General features: G+C 36.6%; 1 pseudogene; it reads right to left on the bottom strand.

Moving 5' to 3' along the window:
- Positions 1-15,502: 15,502 nt before the first annotated feature.
- LOC107519077 lies at positions 15,503-16,318 on the bottom strand (annotated as a pseudogene).
- Between the last annotated feature and the right edge of the window lie 1,684 nt (positions 16,319-18,002).

Raw genomic sequence — 18,002 nt, 5'->3', positions numbered from 1 at the left:
TGTTCAATTCTTTCTTAGTCCCATTCAGAATTTGTTATATTTTAGTATTGTATTTCTTATTCTAGCATTTCTACTTGGTTATTTGTTTCCTACGAAATTCTCTAACATCCCCAATTACCTATCTTTTTTACCATATTATTTATCTTTCCTATAGATTCTTTAATACATTTGTCATAATTATTCTAAATTTATTTCCTAATTATTTTAACATTTAGTTTATTTGGAGTATCTTAGTCTTGATTTTTTTTTCCTTGACCACAAGTCATATTTTCAAATTTCTTTGCATGTCATAATATCGTATGTTGGATGTTGTGTCTAAAAGAACTGTAGATGTTGTAGTAGATTTAAAAGAAGATATTACACACCTATGCACACATATTATGCAATATTATTTTATAATATATATCATATTATTCTATTATATATCATATATATTTTCCTAATAATGAACATTATTTCTTATGTTTGACAGGAAGGTGGAAAGGCTTATCAATTTGATTTAATCATGGATTTAGCTACTTTGGGACTGGGCTGTGGCTTTAATTCTTCCAGTAAGACCTTAGAATTTGAGCACTACAAGTCTAACATGCTATCTCTTTGCTTTCTGTTCTAGCTCCAGCCTCCTGCACAGCTCCTGGGATGACTGTTGTTGATCTTATCAGACATTGAATCAGGTGGGGTTTTGGTTGAAGATTTGGTTAGACTTAATGTTCCTCTAGCATCAGATACTTTCAAAGTGAGTTCAGGCCTCCTCTATCCAGGACTGCACACTGGGACTCAAGACTATCACATTTCGAATCTGCAAGACCTTGAATCAGCTTAACCTCCAAATTTCAAGAAGGCCAGACTACTAGAACTGGAGATTGAGATTTCAAGACTATTAGATGTTAAACATGAGACTGAGAAGGAGAGTTTGCAGTGTATAAAATTGTTGGGCTTGTGAAACCACAAGCTTTCTAGATCACAAGACTTCAAAACTAAAGGACTGCAAGACTGCAAAATCACCAAGACTGCAAGTCTGAGTGAGAGATTGTTACTTGGCAGAATGATCTCTATATTTGGAGCTTCTCCAGATTAAAACCCGATAGGTCAGATCCTAGAATTAGAAAAAGGTTGTCAGTTTTCTTATTTGAGAAAGGATCATCATTCATTCACTGGCAAGCTCGCTTCTCTAGCTGCTTCCACCCTTGGGAATCTTCTGTTCTTTCCTCACCTATCTTTTTGCAGTTTTGACTAAATTTTAGTAGTTTTAGATTTCTTTATGTTCAGAATGCTTCATTATTAGAGATTTATTGTTGTTTTGTGACAATGAAGATCTTTCACATCCTTCTATGTTTTAACTGGAAGCAGATCTTCACTGAAGCTATTGAAGGAGGTGGGAGACATTGAGGAAGTGTGTTGATAGTTTCGATTCCCACCATTGTCTACTTTTCCCACCCTGTTATGTTCCCTTGCCCTTTGACTTCTATTAGTTTTAGCCAATAAGTAGGAATTGGGATATTTATTCCCCTGGCTGTCTCCCTGCTGAGTTGCCAAAGGCTAGACAAGTTTATCAAATGTCAGAGTTCCTGTCGCACAGACATTTCAACATTACCCTTTCTCCCTCTATGTTCTGAGAGCAACTCCCTTCTTCACCCCAGGGGATGGTAACAGCTTTCTACTGTTACTGACTCCAGGGTACTGAGCTCTCTCTTGTGGTTTCCTATACCTTGCCTACACCTTTGTAAGTCCCTCACATTACCCGATTTGATAGTGCCACTTGTGTCTGCTGAGAATCTGACACAGGGAGTTTTCAGTATCTTAGAGTTTGAACTGCTAAGATACATGGTGAGGGAAAAAACAGACTCATCAAAGTGGAACCTGGAATTTGGCAATAGATATGACTTTTGAAAACCAGTGTTGTAGAAATGACAAAAGCACATACGGGTAATGTCAGTATAGTTCAACTGAAGTTTCAGTTTGCTCCTGACTTGTGCCCAGCAGTGTACTAAATGATGACATAAAATTCTGATGTCTGCTCTCAGGAAACTGAAAATCTAGAAGAGATAGCCTTCAAGCAAATATCACATGCAGTGTACTACATACACGCAAAGAATGACACTTGCATTACAATCGATTACACGTGAGAATTATCCAAGGGTCTTTTGGAGCACTGTCCACAGACCAAACTTTGAAGACTCTTGGGCTTGATAACATTTCTTTCAGTCTTATTGTTTAATGGTTAGAAACTCTGAGGTAGAACTGGATTTATACCCCTTCCTACCTGCAAATTGGACTCAGTTTAAGAGGTATAGCAGATGGGCAAATCCCAACTATCATACTTTTAAGTCAACCTTGAAAATAAGTACAAACAGTTCACCAGCACACATTCATTTTTCTGACTGGTCCCAGGAGGTACACAGGTGGGAAAATGAGTGGGATCGGAACTCTTTTCTACTCACCCAGCATAAATTATTACTTTCCATTTGAGAATGGTTATTTGCAAGGTTGCAGTAAATCTTACAAATGAATGTTTGTAAGGCAGCAAAGAGCTGGTTCTCTTATTTTTTCAAAAGGAATGGGGGAAGGGAGCCTAGGAAAATCATATCTAACTTCCCAGATTAAAAGGCAGAAGAACTTCATAGCTTCAGCTCCCAAAATAGTGGGAGAGAAAGGCAAAAAAAAAAAAAAAAAAAAAAGTTAGGCATGCTGATTGCATTGTTACAACTTAAATTGTACTCAGATGCGAACTCTGACGTGCCAAAAACAGTGAAGGCCCAGCCTGAAAGATCAGAAAAGTGACATCTGGTATTGGATGCCCCAGCAGACATGACTAATACCATTGGTATTGTGTAGATTCTGCCTTCACTAATTTAATATTCAAATCTGAGGGTCAGCCCCACAGTGCTCTGCAATAACAGAAGATGTAGGCTTCTCAGACATCACCTTCTTGCCCCCAACACGGCTATTTAAAGAGGCCGAATGTCTATCTTGCGGGCTGACCAGGACAAGCTCTGTTATTTCCACATGTTCGTTAAGATCCTTTTGTTTCAGGGCTCTCACACATGCTTGAGGGAGCCTTGAGAACTCATCCATAACTTGTAATAAATAAATAACCTCCTCATAGTTTGCCCCTTGGATATTTGCTTTATGCCAGAACATTCTAGTTTTACACATACACACACATGCAAATGTATTTCTCTACTGAAAATAAAAACCTGATGTCCCCCCATAACTTTTATTGCTGACATTCAAGAATATCTCATTGACTTGAGGCTGGGGCAATTCTGACTAAATCAACAGAGTTACCCTGTATTGCACGTGGATATTTCCAATTGTCAAATTTATCAGCTTCGCAAAGAGTACTTACTGAATACAAAGTATGTGCTAGGTTCAGTGGTAGCTACAAAGATGAATTTTAAAATGCCATAAAGTAACTGTGTAAATTATCATTTAGTCATGCTTTCATGATTTAAAAGGCAAATCAAAACTTTTGATTGGATCTGGGCCTTCCTGGCAACCTCCTGGTGCTATTAAACAATATTGGAGATTTTAATTTGAGGATATATAATAATGAGAACTACTGTTTATTGATTGTTCCCAATAGGTAAAGCATTACGCTAGGCCCTTCATATACAATTCTCAAAAATGTTACAAGATAGGTATAAAAATCATTCCTGTTTTGTAGATAAAGAAACAGATTCAGAGAAATGAAGCAGCCTATATAAAATCGTACAGCTTAGTAAGAATTGAGTAAGAATTCAATTTTAAGTCTACCTGCCTACAAAACTCATACATTTTTCTCTATTTTTTTGTTTCATTATAATCTTGTATGTAGGAACAGGAGTACTTAATCCTTCAAGATTCTGAAATATTAACCCTCTCACCTAGATGGGAATGTAAGAATTCCCAAGGTTGTAGCACTGTATTTTCTGTAATGTCATGAAAAGAAACACTTCATTTTCATTTTCAAAATATAAAATTCTACTTTATAATTCAACTAATAATCATAGTCTTTCCTTTCCCCACTGCATACCTTTCCCAAATGGCCAGAATTCATCCTTTGTCTTGAGTCACTGCACTTGCCATATTGTCTTGCAATAGCTTATGTTTTTGTTTTGTTTTGTTTTCATTTCTTTCTTTCTTTCTTTTTTTTAAATTAAGTTTATTGGGGCAACATTGGTTAATACAATTATATAATTTTCAGGTATACATTGTAATTTGACATCTGTATATTCTATTGTGTTTACCACCCAAAGTCTAGTTTCCTTCAGCTACTATATATTTGATCCCCTTTGCCCACTTCACCCTCCCTACCCCTCTATATTTGACCCTCTCTTCCTTCCTTTTCCTTCCTTCACCACCCCCTACCCTCTTGTAACCACTCATCCATTGTCCATGTCCCTGAGTCTCTGTTCGTCCTGTTCATTTTGTTGCTTTTAGATTTATATCTCACATATAAGTGATATCATGTGATTTTCAACTTTTTCTGTCTTATTTCACTTAGCATGATTATCTTGAGGTCTGTCCATGTTTTTGCAAATGGCAGTATTTCATCTCTTCTTATGACTAAGTAATATTCCATTGTATATATATACCACAGCTTCTTTAGCCAATCATCTATCACGTCGTAACAGCCTATTTTATTATTATTTTTTTTGGTGATGTATGTAGTCTTTCACCCAAAAGTTTCTTTCATTCAGTTTCCTTGAATTCTTCTGTAATTTAGAAGATAATTTTTTATCTCCATGATTCCTGAGGAAAATGCAAATACCCCTCAAAGAGTTAACTTATTAAGTTGACAGTTCTTAACATGTTAGTACAGTTTAGATTTTCTGAATCGCCAGTCACCTCAGCGAGAACCTGAGAGATCTGGCTAATTAAACTTAGAAAGAGAATCCAGAAAGCTGTGGGTCATGAGAATGAAGGTCACTTGGAAAAGCTCAGTAAGTGCCATAGAAACTCTTTTGAGTATCCTGGATACACAGGAGACAGTGTGAGAACACTATGGAGAAATGGAAAGACACTGGCTAAGTAAGCAAAAGAATACAGAAGGAGAAAAATTGAGACAAATTTTAAGAAATTGCATTTTTTCTTACAGATAATTTCTATCCTCTCTTCTTTGTTCGACAAAATTTATATTGTATTAATTCTTGTGAACCTGAATTTAGTACTTTTTTCAGAGATAGTTTTCCTTTTAATTTTTTTCCTGAAATAAGAAGTGTTAACTTCCCAAGATGCATCTAGAGACAGTGATACAACACATGCAACTCAGGGAATTCAAAGCATTCTCCTGGGTGAGGATCCCCAACAGCTCCAGTCACAGTCAAGACTTTGGGCAGCCCTGGCATGCAGGCTGACCACAGCGACAGACCATACCACACTGGGAGAATCTGCCCAGGAGAACAATGAGTTCTCCACTCAGAAACGAGGCTAAGGGGAGACTGGGCTATGTTTTAAGTGAGTGTTAGAGGAGAAATTAGATGGAGGGGTTAGCAGATTGAAGGTTAGCTTTTAAGTTTGCACTGAAGAGTCAGTTAGCAATGGTTACAAAAGGAAATTAAAAGCCTGGAAGCAGTTGCGGTTTTTGTTATTTCTGAAGTTACGAAACACATCAATATTGCACAGGCTTGTGTTTAATGTGGTGTAACAATGTGACAGCCTTTGTGGATAGGATTTGGAACCCTTTGAATGGCTTCCATGAACAAATCAGCATTCTCTGTATTACTGTGATCCTGAAGTTAGTTGAATGTGCCCATTTTTCTGTCTCTTAAAGGGCACAGTCTTATACTTGTCATAAAGTTCACTCAAGCAACGTATTTGGGGATTTGAGTGAAGAAAGAAAGACCTGGCTGGAAAGGAGGCTGTGAAGTTGAAGAAGGGAAGAATCCAGAACAGAATTGTCAAGTGACAGTTAAAAGCAACAAAGTGACTGCTGATAATACTTGTGATGAAATTGCCACTCTAATCCAAACTCATACCGATAATATTACCATATATTCATACTTAAACATTTAAATATAGAGTATGCTGTCAATGATGGTACAAGGAGGAAAGCTTCTTCACAAACTTGGTTAAACTGAATATCCTAAAAAAAGAATCAATCTCTCAAACACATTCAATTAACAGGTGAGTGTCATAAGACTACTTTAAGTGGTAGAATAGAGCTTGTACTAACATTTATGAAGTTTGTATCATTTATTTTTGTGTGTCAGAAACTCATCTAAATTTTTAAATTATAATTACTTATATAATTATCACAACGACCATATGGGGTAGAAGTTATCCTCATTTGACAGAGGCAAAATGGAGAGCAAGAGAGGAACAATAACTTGTCCACATTCCCATAGCTAGAAAGTTATGAATACAAAATTCCTTCCCTGGCAGAGGGATACCAGTTCCCATACACTTAGCCATCACCCCTACTAATACCTGCCTCATACTTATTATTTAAAAAGAACCCATTCTTAACATTAAAGAAAAATAAATGAATGTCTACATTACTACACCATCCATGTATTTGTTGGATGACAAACTTTACCATTATAAACAGCTTTTATAATTAAATAATAATTTTCAAATAAACTCATATTTTGTTATCTATTACATTCTAAAACCCCTCCTTGCACAGGGAGTATATGGTTTCCCAGAGTCCTTGCACTAACCCAAAGCTCGCCAGGCCCCAGCTCTACATTAGGAGGACAAACATGACTCAAGTCAAGAGCTGGACTTCTGACGATATCCCTAGTCCTCCCTTCTCAGACATTCTACTATTTTATGCTTTCTGATGCTCAGCAAGTGATGTTTTCTTCATCTCCTCAAATTTGCTAGGACTTTGCATTTTCTTAATAATCCAGAAGATAAACCCCTTTCAGCAGTTTTGGATGCCATAAAAGACAGGGTAAACCAAGAATGTGTGGAACAATGAAAGAGGTAGGTATATTCTGAGGAAAGCTTTATTAGTCTGTGTCAGCATTATATTTATTTTCATTCTCTTTTGGAAGTAATTTTAAAAAGGAACTTTTATTTTAAAAAAGAATGAACATATATCTCCTTGGAGAATGGCTCAGATCATATAATTTAAATGTATTATAGTGTTTCCTCAGTGGGAAAATAACATTCTTGTGTGTACCAAATCTAAAAGAATTTGGTTTTAGTCTAATAAAAATCATGTATAACTAACCCCAATTTTTTTCTATATAAATGTTAGTTTCTTTGTTTCTTATTGGCGTGTGGGAGGCAGATAAATTTCTAAGGCATATTCTGAGGACAACCAAAGAGGAATACTTTAAAATATATTTATTAGTTGAATTATTTTCCGCATACCTAAAACATATCTGCTGAAGATAAATAGTAAGAAAAATGTTAAAGCTTATTCATTTTCCCAACAAGTGTTTGCTAATAGATTTTTTATAAGATCATATATAAAACTATATTTTTCATTATATAAAAAATTGGTGACTTTCATTTTTCCATCCAGTACAATGTGCCATCTTTCCAAAGAGATGATAAAACATTACCAGCCTATTACTAAGCCCTTTTAAATAGACCTCTCTTTCACCATCTGCTCAGTGTAAAAGAGTTTCTACAGCTACTTGTCTTTGTATAAACATTTCTTTATTAAATAAGTATGCTATGTTTTTCATTAGTAAAGGAGATGGACTATCATTGGTTTTCTATTAGGTCATTAAAAAATGAGAGCTCAAAGCCAGTTCAGTATCAGCAGAAGGTAGAATCAATTTTAATCAATTTGAATTGCTGCAAATATTTAGTCTATTGATTCATTAATTTTTAAAAAAAGAAATATAATGATGTCAAGGAGAGTTTACAATTTGACAGAGAAAGCGACAGTTAAAAAATTATCATCAAGGGCGAGGAAAAACAAAAGAAACAGAGGAGCTGGCAGAGGGCTTTCCTACTAGTCAGCTGCTTGGATATCTATGATGTCCTACAGTGACAACTGAAACGATTGATGACACTGGAGAGACTGGAGAGAGAAGGTGACAGGAAACATTATTGAAGAGGACTAGACGGGAAAACTTTAAGTGACCTACCTCAAGAATAGCATGAGAAAAACGAAATAGCATTAATACTTAGTTCTCAGAGGAGGAGAAATAGCTCCATTTTTACCAATGTTTTTCTAATCTATGTGCAAAGTGCTCCGAGAATTTGTCAAAAAGAACTATAATAGAGTAATATCTTTACTTATTAATAAAATAAAGACTTCAATTCTAAGGTAACTTGTCTTACCATGGTTTAAAAAATCTTGTCACATTCAGGAAACCACATGTGGTTTAAGTAGATTCCCATATGACATTTAGGTTTTGGTTAATAACCCCATCCAAGTCTACCTGACATTCCTACAGACTGTACCTGCACCAGAGTAGAGTGTCCTCCATAAATCCAGTCTTCAGTATAAATTTAAAGCAAAGACATAGAAAATGGTAAGACATGCAACACAGCATAGAAACCTTAAAGGCTGAAAGCTAGTCTAAGTTCCGTCGCTAACATTTATTGCTTGTGTAACTTTGGCAAAGCTATTTAAAATCTCTGTGACTAAGATTGTTTATCATTAACAATGAGAAAAAATAATGTCTTCAGGTTTCAAGGTAATACTGTATATCAAGCACTTGGCCCTTTATACAGCATCGGGTACACGCGGATCAGCAAATGGCAGCTGCTACTGCCCTTCTAGTTTAATTAGCCCTGGTACCGAAATAAAATTGGCATCTATGAGATCACTTAAATTACCTAATTAGATCATAGTCTTAAGCAGGACTGGCTACATAATTTACAGGGCCCAGTGCAAAATGAAAATGTGGGGCCTCCTGTTCAAAAACTGTTAAGACTCAAGCCTGCAGTAACAGAATGTTAAACCAAACACAGAGCCCTGTCCAGGCCACATGCCCTTGAAGCTGCTCTTTCTAAGAGACACTTGAAAATTTAAAGCTTTGCTTCTAGAACACGGATAGATAGGTAACCAGCATACATCGGTAACCCATATTTCTTTCTTCAGTAGACCTAATATTAGTATCAATACTAACAATCATATGTATTACAAAGGAAAATTATCAGCCAGTTTTTCTCTTCTAGTTCTGTTTAGTGGTTTGGGTCATACTTCCCAAAGAAACACATTTAAGACCCGAGTTCTGATGAAAAAAAGCTTCCATCAACCCTTCTTCATTTTGTAGTTCAATCGACCCTTGGAAGCAGAAAATGAATTAGACAAAACAAAATAAACTTAAAAAAACCTAAGGCATTCTGGACAGTGATCAGAGAGGAAAATGTGTTAACAAATGTAGTTCTGTTTAGGACCGCAAAATGAGAATACAACTTTCATTAATACTCTGGGCTGAATTCAAGCTTTTGTCTGATTGATATGGAGAATCCCAACTGTGAGGTTGGGAAAGAAACTGAAATTTATGCACACTAGTATTTTTCACAGTTATGTTCGTGACTCCAGAGGCTGAGGCAGATTTAATAAATCAAATTAATAAATAAGCTAAAGAAGCAGTCTGTGATCGGTTCTTCATGCAAAGTTTCCACTGTTGTCCAAGATTTTTCCACGTGCACAGCAAGGACAGAAGATGGCTCTCTTGTTACCCATTATTTGAAGGAAATGTCTAGCTTTGATAATGATGTAATATGGCTTTTACCCTTGAACTTCATAGACGACTATTTAATCTTTGCCAATGTCCCCTTATGAGCAAAGACGTATTTTCCACTTTTAATGCTGGTTGAATAGCTTGTGAATACTTTACAAGGGATATGTCACTGCTTTGGTTTGGGGGTTTTATGTGATAAATAACTTCAGCTGTGAGAGAGCCTGCGAAATAACTGTGCCACTTGGGGAATCATTTTTATCTTTGAAAAAGAGAGAGAGGGAGAGGAGGAGAGACAGAGAGAAAGAAGAAAGAAATGCCTGGTACTCCTGAGTCCAGCAAAAGTAAACTGAGAGAAATAAAATGCTCAATTAAGGCTTTTAAAATATGGCCATTAAAAGTTTTTAAATTTTATGGAATCATAATATCATATAATTTTGAACTGAGAGGGATCAAAGAAATCATAGGCCAAAGTTTTATTTTATAGGTAAGGAAATTAAGCCCAGAGAAGTTAATTTACTTACTAAACACTGCTAGTTTACACACACATTCCAGCTTTTTTGCTGCATTCCTGTACTTTTCCTACATGACCTCCCTATAGAGTTCATTTCAGGAAAAGCTTTAAACAGAACCTTCTCTCCCAGAAAATTATGTCCAAGCAGGTTTATAAACATTTGCTATCTCTCATGATAGCTCACTCATTCATTTATTCATTAAAAAAATAAATTAGATAAGTCTTGCAAACATTGTATCCCAAGTCCATGTTACATTTGGGAGTAAAACAGAGACTCTGCTCCTTATTGTAAGAGATGAAAAACGATGGCAAAAAAATAGAGATATAAAAATGAAATACGACAATCATTAACTAGGAAAGCCCATCAGTTTGGAAAGAAATACAGTACATATGGCAATGCACAGTAACCGACACAGTTAATGAGAGAGAGAACTTATTATAGATTAGAGACACGTTAAGAAGGCTCTCACTTTTCAAAGTGTAAATGCAGGTTATGTTTGCCATCCTGATTCAGAATGTGGATCCTGGAGCCAGATCATCTGCTTTCAAATTCCAGCTCTGTTGTTTGATAACTCTAAACTTTTAAACAAGTTAAGATAGTAGAGCTGTTATGAGAATTAAAAGAATTGATCAATTTGATGGCATTTAGAAGAGTGGCTGGCACAGAGTAAGTATAAGATTATTATAAAGTTATAGAACCTGAACTTACCCATTGTAATTACTTATACTTGCTCCATAATTGATTGCATGGTATTTTAGCTAGCTTCAAAATATATGAATAATAGTATTTAAATCATATTATCTTAAACTAAGGGATAAATACCAAATTTTTTAAAAGATAAAAATCTTAACTTTTCTTTATAATTCCTTATAGTATATTTGTCAGTCGTAGGTGATGAGTACTCTATTCAGTATTATTTTCTCAAAAAGAAAAGGCAACACACAAGATCAAAGTGTCTTTCATATTTTTATAATATGAAAGATGGTGCATAGGGTTTATTTGATAGTAAAACACTCAGAGAGTGAAGGACATCAAAAGCCACTGTGCACCACTTCTCTGTGTGCCTGCATCCAGGTCAGATAAACAGGAAACAAGAACATGGCAACTAAAAGTCAACTTTCTTGAATCCCAGTGCTGCCTCTACCAGTTCTTTGCATGCTCTATCATAGGCAAGTTGCTTAAACTATCTGGGCCTTAGTTTCATCATCCTGAAATTGGGGGTGATAATGTGAGTGCATGTTTATTGTGAAGGTGATACGAAAGGAGGTATGTGAGGTTATCAATCTGTGACAAACCATAAAGCAGTATAATCACTTAGTATATTCAAATTAATTTCTGAGTACTCATTTTCTAGGCTTAGCACTGAGGTGAAAATTTTAGGTTAACAAGAGACAGACAGAGACAGGAAAAGAGAGAAGAGAAAGAGAAACACCAATCTTTTTACATTTTTATTGCTTTTCAGTTACATCCCTACCCCTTTCTTCTAAAAAAAAAAAATCAGGAAATGATTAGATAATATTATTTACATTTTGATTGAGATTGATTCACACTGCTTTGTTATCTCTTTGAATAGTTTGCATTATAACACTAATGTGTTACCTCCCTTACTTATTTGGCATTTAATCTCCATTTAAAAGCATTAGTTACTTTAAAGTAAAGCCAGGGTGAGATCTGTTTCAACATTTTGGAGTGTGAAGGCTTAATTCAGAAAAGACTTCAAATGTACTTGGAGTGTAGGAGTGAGGAGGGAAGAAGTGTCAATTCCTTCTCCCCATCTTTACACTTCTTTCCTTTAGTCTTAATGTCTCTGAATATTCTGGCCAAACACTTTCTCTGAGCTGGCAATCAAATCCTTTTTCATGATGCTCTCTCTCCTCCCCTGTGCTCACCTTTTTGAGGCAGATACTTCTCTTTATAAGATGCATGGCTTCCCCACAAAGTTTCTAATGGTGAAAATCTTCTGAACTTAAGGCACCCAATCCAGAACGAACCTATGTAGATAACAAACGGCTATCTTATTTTGGAAGATGAAAACCTGAAATGGGATTGTGAAAGGAAAGAGAAGGAGAAGTTTTTTTTGGCAAAATTAGAGTAGATGGGGGTCTCATACTTGGAGCAGAGAGCAGGCAGTGAAATTGTGATAATGTGACGGCATAAGTTTATTTTAATACTATGTCATACTGCGATAAGAAAAAGAACCAAACACCTTGAAACAGTCTCTAATACTTAGCCCCAAAGTTGTATCGGGGTATTGAGATGGAATGTTCTACATCTTGTGGCTTCTTCCCACCAGTGAGTGTAATCTTAAGGGAAATATCTATATTGAATCACTCGTTTCTGAAGAAGAAACATCAAAATGTTGGGAGTTCATTGTTTAGGTGTTAATGACGTTTTGGCTGAGATGAGGGAAATAAATTCATTATAAGTGACAATGAAAATAAATCTTCTATGGGACAAAGAAACTGATTGCCCAGCTCTACCTTTTGAGTAACAGAGATTTTGTGCGACTTGGCTTAGTAGCATGATCTCCAAACGTCTCTAAAGAGAAGTTATCAGGACTATCCTGGTAATCTTACTACTCCTCACTCAGACCTCCATACATGGCAGTCAGAAATTCTATTTGGTTTGCTTGTCGTTGGTTGGTTGGTTGGTTGGTTGCTTGCTTGCTTGCTTTGGTTGGACATTTTCTTCTTTATTTTTCTAATTTTTGAGACCACATTAAGAATTTTTACCTAGTTGAGATTTTTGTGTTGTTACTACACTGTTTGTTTTTGATGTTTAGTTGTTTACTTCGTTCTGAGTTTCTGCAGGTTTATTTGATTGCATTTCACATTTATTTTCCATCTAAAAAAGGAAATAGTAAGTAGTAGTCCGGGGGAGATCAGCCTTTCTCCAAGGACAGAGGATAGATATACTCTTTTCCTCTTGGTTGGTACAGGACATTACTGAGCCACCTTACAGATCTCTGGTGATGATCCTAAAGAAGATTTTTAATCTCAAAATCAAAATGAGAAAATAAACAGTATTTGCTAAAGAGTACTCATTTTAGAAGTCAAAACAAATCGAAGTCAAATTACCAATGGAAAATAGTATAATTATCTCCCAAAAGAAGGATAAAAAATTTAAGAGAATTCAATATTCTTCAAAGATAATTAAGGGCATCTATGAGAGAATTTGATATTAAAACTGCATAGCCTTCAATAAATACCATTTTCCTGACAATCTTCCTAAGAGATGACATAATAGGTAGTTTAATCAAGGTGTTTAAGTCCAATATATCAAGTTTAATGTTCAAGAAAAAGCAGATTAGCTTGAAAAGGGGAAGATTAGTCAGGAAAAATATATATTAACCTAGTTTCTTTTCATTCTTCACCTTTAAGAGATTCAAGAGGTAAAATAAATTGCCCAAGGCCTGGAAACTAGCAAATAAGTAATTGGATCCAGTGTCAAAACTTGGTTCATATAATTCCAAACCAATGCTCTTTCTACAATGCCATAATGCTGGTGGAAAAAGGCTTTGTAAATCTGTTTAAATCCTGCTTTAAGAACAAAGTACCATTAAGACATATTGGAAATTACCAATCTGAGGCTCTAATGTAATTTACATACTTTTTCTAAGCAAACCTCTCACTCATTGCTCGAGGGACTGACAACCCAACAAATAACTCTGTTCGTTGATCATCCTGTCCAACTGACTTTCCTATCATTAAGATTAGATTTATTCCCAGATCCCTCTACTGTCCACTTCAAATCTCTTCAGCCTCATCTTTTTTTCCTAGCCACTCTAGTCCACCATTGAAACACAAACTTTTTATCAGCTTCACATTAGCGCTTCTATCTACTGCCTCATACAAAGTCTGTGTTTCTTGTTTCTTACGCTCAGCTTATAACAAGACCTAAAGTAGTTTTAGAGACATATTCTCTTTCTTGATGGAATGGGCTGCTTAGCTTGATTCTATAGTCAAGTGAAATTTAATCTTGTCAGCATTATCCAGATTAGTATCAGATCAATGTATTATAGAAATCTACCACAGATTTTAAACAGTACAAATAAAATATTGAGAACTAACTGGTAAGATAAAAACTTGGATATGTTATACAAATTACAATCATTTATTTAAATTATTTTGACTTTATGCCTCTTACTTAGCAATAATGACAATGCATGTCATCAAATACACATCGGTTTAACTTTATCAGTTTTGTTTGTTTCGGCCATTGATTCCATAATGTATATAATACATTATGCTGAGAGGGCACTACCAGAGAACTATCTGAATAAAGTGAAGGGTTAAAATACAGTTGTTTGGCTAAATAATTTATTCTAATTTTCTAGTGTTCCAGTTACCATTGCTATATAACTAACCACCCAAAACTTGATAAAAACAACCATTATGTTATGCTCGCAAATCCTGTAGTTTAAAAATTCAGACTGGGAATAGAAGTAATGGCTGGCCTTTCCTGTACAATGTCTGGGGTCTCTTCTGGGAGGAGTTTAAGACTGAAGATGATTCAACAGCTAGGATTAAAATTATCTGGAGGCACCTTCATTCCCATGTCAGCTTGACTGTCAACCAGAACACCTGCATGCAGTCTCTTCATATAGTCTCTGTCTGTGGGCTAATGTGGGCTTACTCATGGAATGGTGGCTATACGCCAAGACCAGGTGTCCCAGACAGCAAAGGGGAGATATATGGCATTTTTGTGATTTAGCCTCAAAGTCAGTTAGTGTCATTTTCCTCATACTCTATTAGTTGAGACAGTCTAATGGTCTGTCAGGTACAAGAAGGGGGCATTTGGACTTGACCACTCATATCAAGATTTTCAGAGCACTTAGAAAGGTGATATGACTTCTGTTTAACTGCCTTTGTTAAGAGAGCATGCAGGCCACTTTGGAAAATACATTATGTCACAGTCTAAATTCTGGCTGTAAAAATTTACGTTCTTCCTATGCTCCCACATGCAAGATCCACTCATTCTCTTCCTGAGACTTCTAAGTCTCATTTTATTGTGGCATCTATAAGGTCTAGCATTTCCTCATTTAAATCAGGTCCAGGTGCAAATGAGTTTCCTTTGGTGCAGTTCCTCTAATACAGTTCTTTCAGTAACACTCATCTTGATGTGAAGACATGAAGACTACAAGTCAAGTCATCTACTTCCCAAATACACAATACTTAATAATGGGATAAACATAGACTGGCTTTTTCATACACTCCCATTCAAATAGGGGTGAACCAGGAGACACACATCAGTCACAGATTCATCGAAAGTATGTTTACTTCACCTCTTTCAAGTAATTTCATGTGTATAAATACCAGAATAGTACTAATTTTGATAATATACCAACATTATATGAACACATTTTTAAAAAACAGACTTAATTTACTTTATTTCTCTTGCATAAAATTATGTGGTGGCCACTGCTGGAGCCTGGGTCCTCTGCACAGAAACTCTACAAGATGGTCAGTGAATTCCTGATAGGGAGACTTGGTGAACACGGTCTCTTTCCAGAGATGGGGGAGTTGGGGAGTGAGAGAACTGTAAGTCTTAGAGATGGCATCAAATGTGGCCTTGGCCAAGTTGCCCAGGGTGGCAGTGCAGCCCCTGGCTGAGTGTAGCAGTCATCAATGCCAGTCATCATCAATAGCTTCTTGGGCACAAGGGCTGAGACAATGCTAGTGTCCCTGGGGGCAGGAATGAGATGCACCAGCACAGGGCCAGAGCAGGCCAGTCACCTTGCAAGGGGCGTTGTGGGGTCTGTCGATTGTGTTCCCCCAGTAGCCTTGCCACATAGGGACAATGGAGATCTTGGCTGCGATGATAGCCTCAGGGATGGCAGTGGCTACCTCCTTGGAACACTTGACACCCAAACTGACATGTCCATTTGTCTCCTTGATGGCGACAAATGCCTTGAACTGAGTTCTCTGGCCAGCATGGATCTGCTTTTGCATGGGCATAATCTTCAAAACCTTGTCCTTGAGAGACGCCCTAAGAAAAAGTCAATGATCTCAGATTTCTTGATTGGCAAGGAGAAGTCTCCCCCAGAGACTTGCTCTTCATGTCCTTGACCAAGTGGCCCAACTTGGTGACAGGAATCCACTCCCTGTCCTCGGCCTTGCCTCCGGGAGCTCCGCGGCCTGGACTCCAGCCTTGAACCGGTACACGCCCTCCACCGCAGATGCCGCTGCCAAATCCTCCATGGAAACAGCAGTGGCCTCCAATCCCAGGGCACCCGCGTCATCTGCTATTTGGTGTTTTCTTGGAGAAGTGTATGAACGCTTAACTTAAATACTAGCATTTTGATTATATAAGCCAGAAAGTAAATATAGCAAATAATTTCTATATTCTTTAAGTTATCATTTCACATATTCATCATGTTAGCACAAAATGTTTTATTGTGCTATCCTTAAAATATCTTTCTCATAGATTCCATCAATTGTATAACCATGTAACTTAATAATATACTTATAAATGGAATATACATTTCTTGAATGTATTCTTTTCTAATCTAAGTACATTTGAAAATGTTGGAATACCTTTAGACGATGTCTCACTATGGCAGGCTGAAGGCTGTGGTGGCCCCTATGATTCCTACTCTAACTCCTGGGACAGTGAAGAAAATAGATTTTACTCTAGTGATTAGGTTACATGATGTGGTACAGTTGCATTGAAGAAAAGAAGATTGTCTAAGTGAGCCTAACCAAATCACATGAGCTTTCTATAAACAGAGAATATTTTCTGGATGATAGAAGGAAAGGAAAAAGACAAGCTTCGGCTGGCATGGAAGAAAGCAGGCATCCTTGTTTTGAACTGTATAGGGAGGTCATCTGGAAAGGACCTGAGAAGAACCTCTAGGAGCTGAGAGCATCCAGAAAGGAAATGGTAACTAACTACATTTCAATACGAAGGGAACTACATTGTTATACAATCAACTAAAATTTCGAGGGACTGAATTCTGCAATAATAAAAATGAACTTAGAAGAGGATTTTTATTCCCCCACAGAGCCTCCAGGCAAAAACTAAGCCTGACCAACACCTTGATTTCAGATGTGTGATACTCTGAGAACTCAGCCGTGCCCTACAGTCTTCTGATCTACAGAAACATGAGATAATAAATAGATGCTGTTATAAGCTGTTAAGTTTGTGGTAATTTGCTATGAAGCAATAGAAACTAATACAGCCACCCAGGAAATGGGAGTTTTAACTGAGCAAAGAGTTAATAAGTAAAGGAGATGAAATGAATAAAGCAGAATGCGCACTGAACTGACTCTCCTTCCCTGACTCTCATTCCTTCTTTAATACGTGTACAGTTAAATTCCTTCAGAATGTGCCTGTGGGAGAGAATGGGCTGCATTGAGCAACATACTCATGGGCTCAATCAGACCCAGCCAGAGTCAAAGGTTGGCTCTTCCTATGACAGCAAGCCAGTTATTTAACATCTCTGGGTCTCCATTTCTCCAAGCGTAACTGGAGAAAGCATCTCCGTCAATGTGTATTTAGAAGGAATAAATGTGGTGACACATAATAAACATTCAAATATTAATTTACTTGAAGGCATTCTGTAGAAGTTTTAACCATACATCATTTAACACAATACAGACTCTCAGGGAGACCAGGATTCCGAAGGCATATGTGGAACATCATTGTTGTGATGTTGTCCTTCATTTTTATTTTTTGGAATTCCACTTGCTTAAAACACTCTGGAATGACTAGGAGAAAGTCTTCCCAAAGAACCCTTGAAATACATAGTGATAAGGTTGAGTTTCTGGGAAAAGTTGCCCATGTTTGGTGGGTAGTTAGAAAAGTTATCTGACTATTTGACCTGAATAAAGTGTCATGATGGTATTTGCTAAGACTAGATTTTTTAGAACACGATTTCAGAAGGTTTTTTTTTAGTTCGCTTGTT

Source organism: Rousettus aegyptiacus, unplaced genomic scaffold, assembly GCF_014176215.1.
Source record: "Rousettus aegyptiacus isolate mRouAeg1 unplaced genomic scaffold, mRouAeg1.p scaffold_m13_p_1, whole genome shotgun sequence".
Lineage (NCBI taxonomy): Eukaryota > Metazoa > Chordata > Mammalia > Chiroptera > Pteropodidae > Rousettus > Rousettus aegyptiacus.
This window is presented reverse-complemented; position numbering and strand designations above follow the sequence as displayed.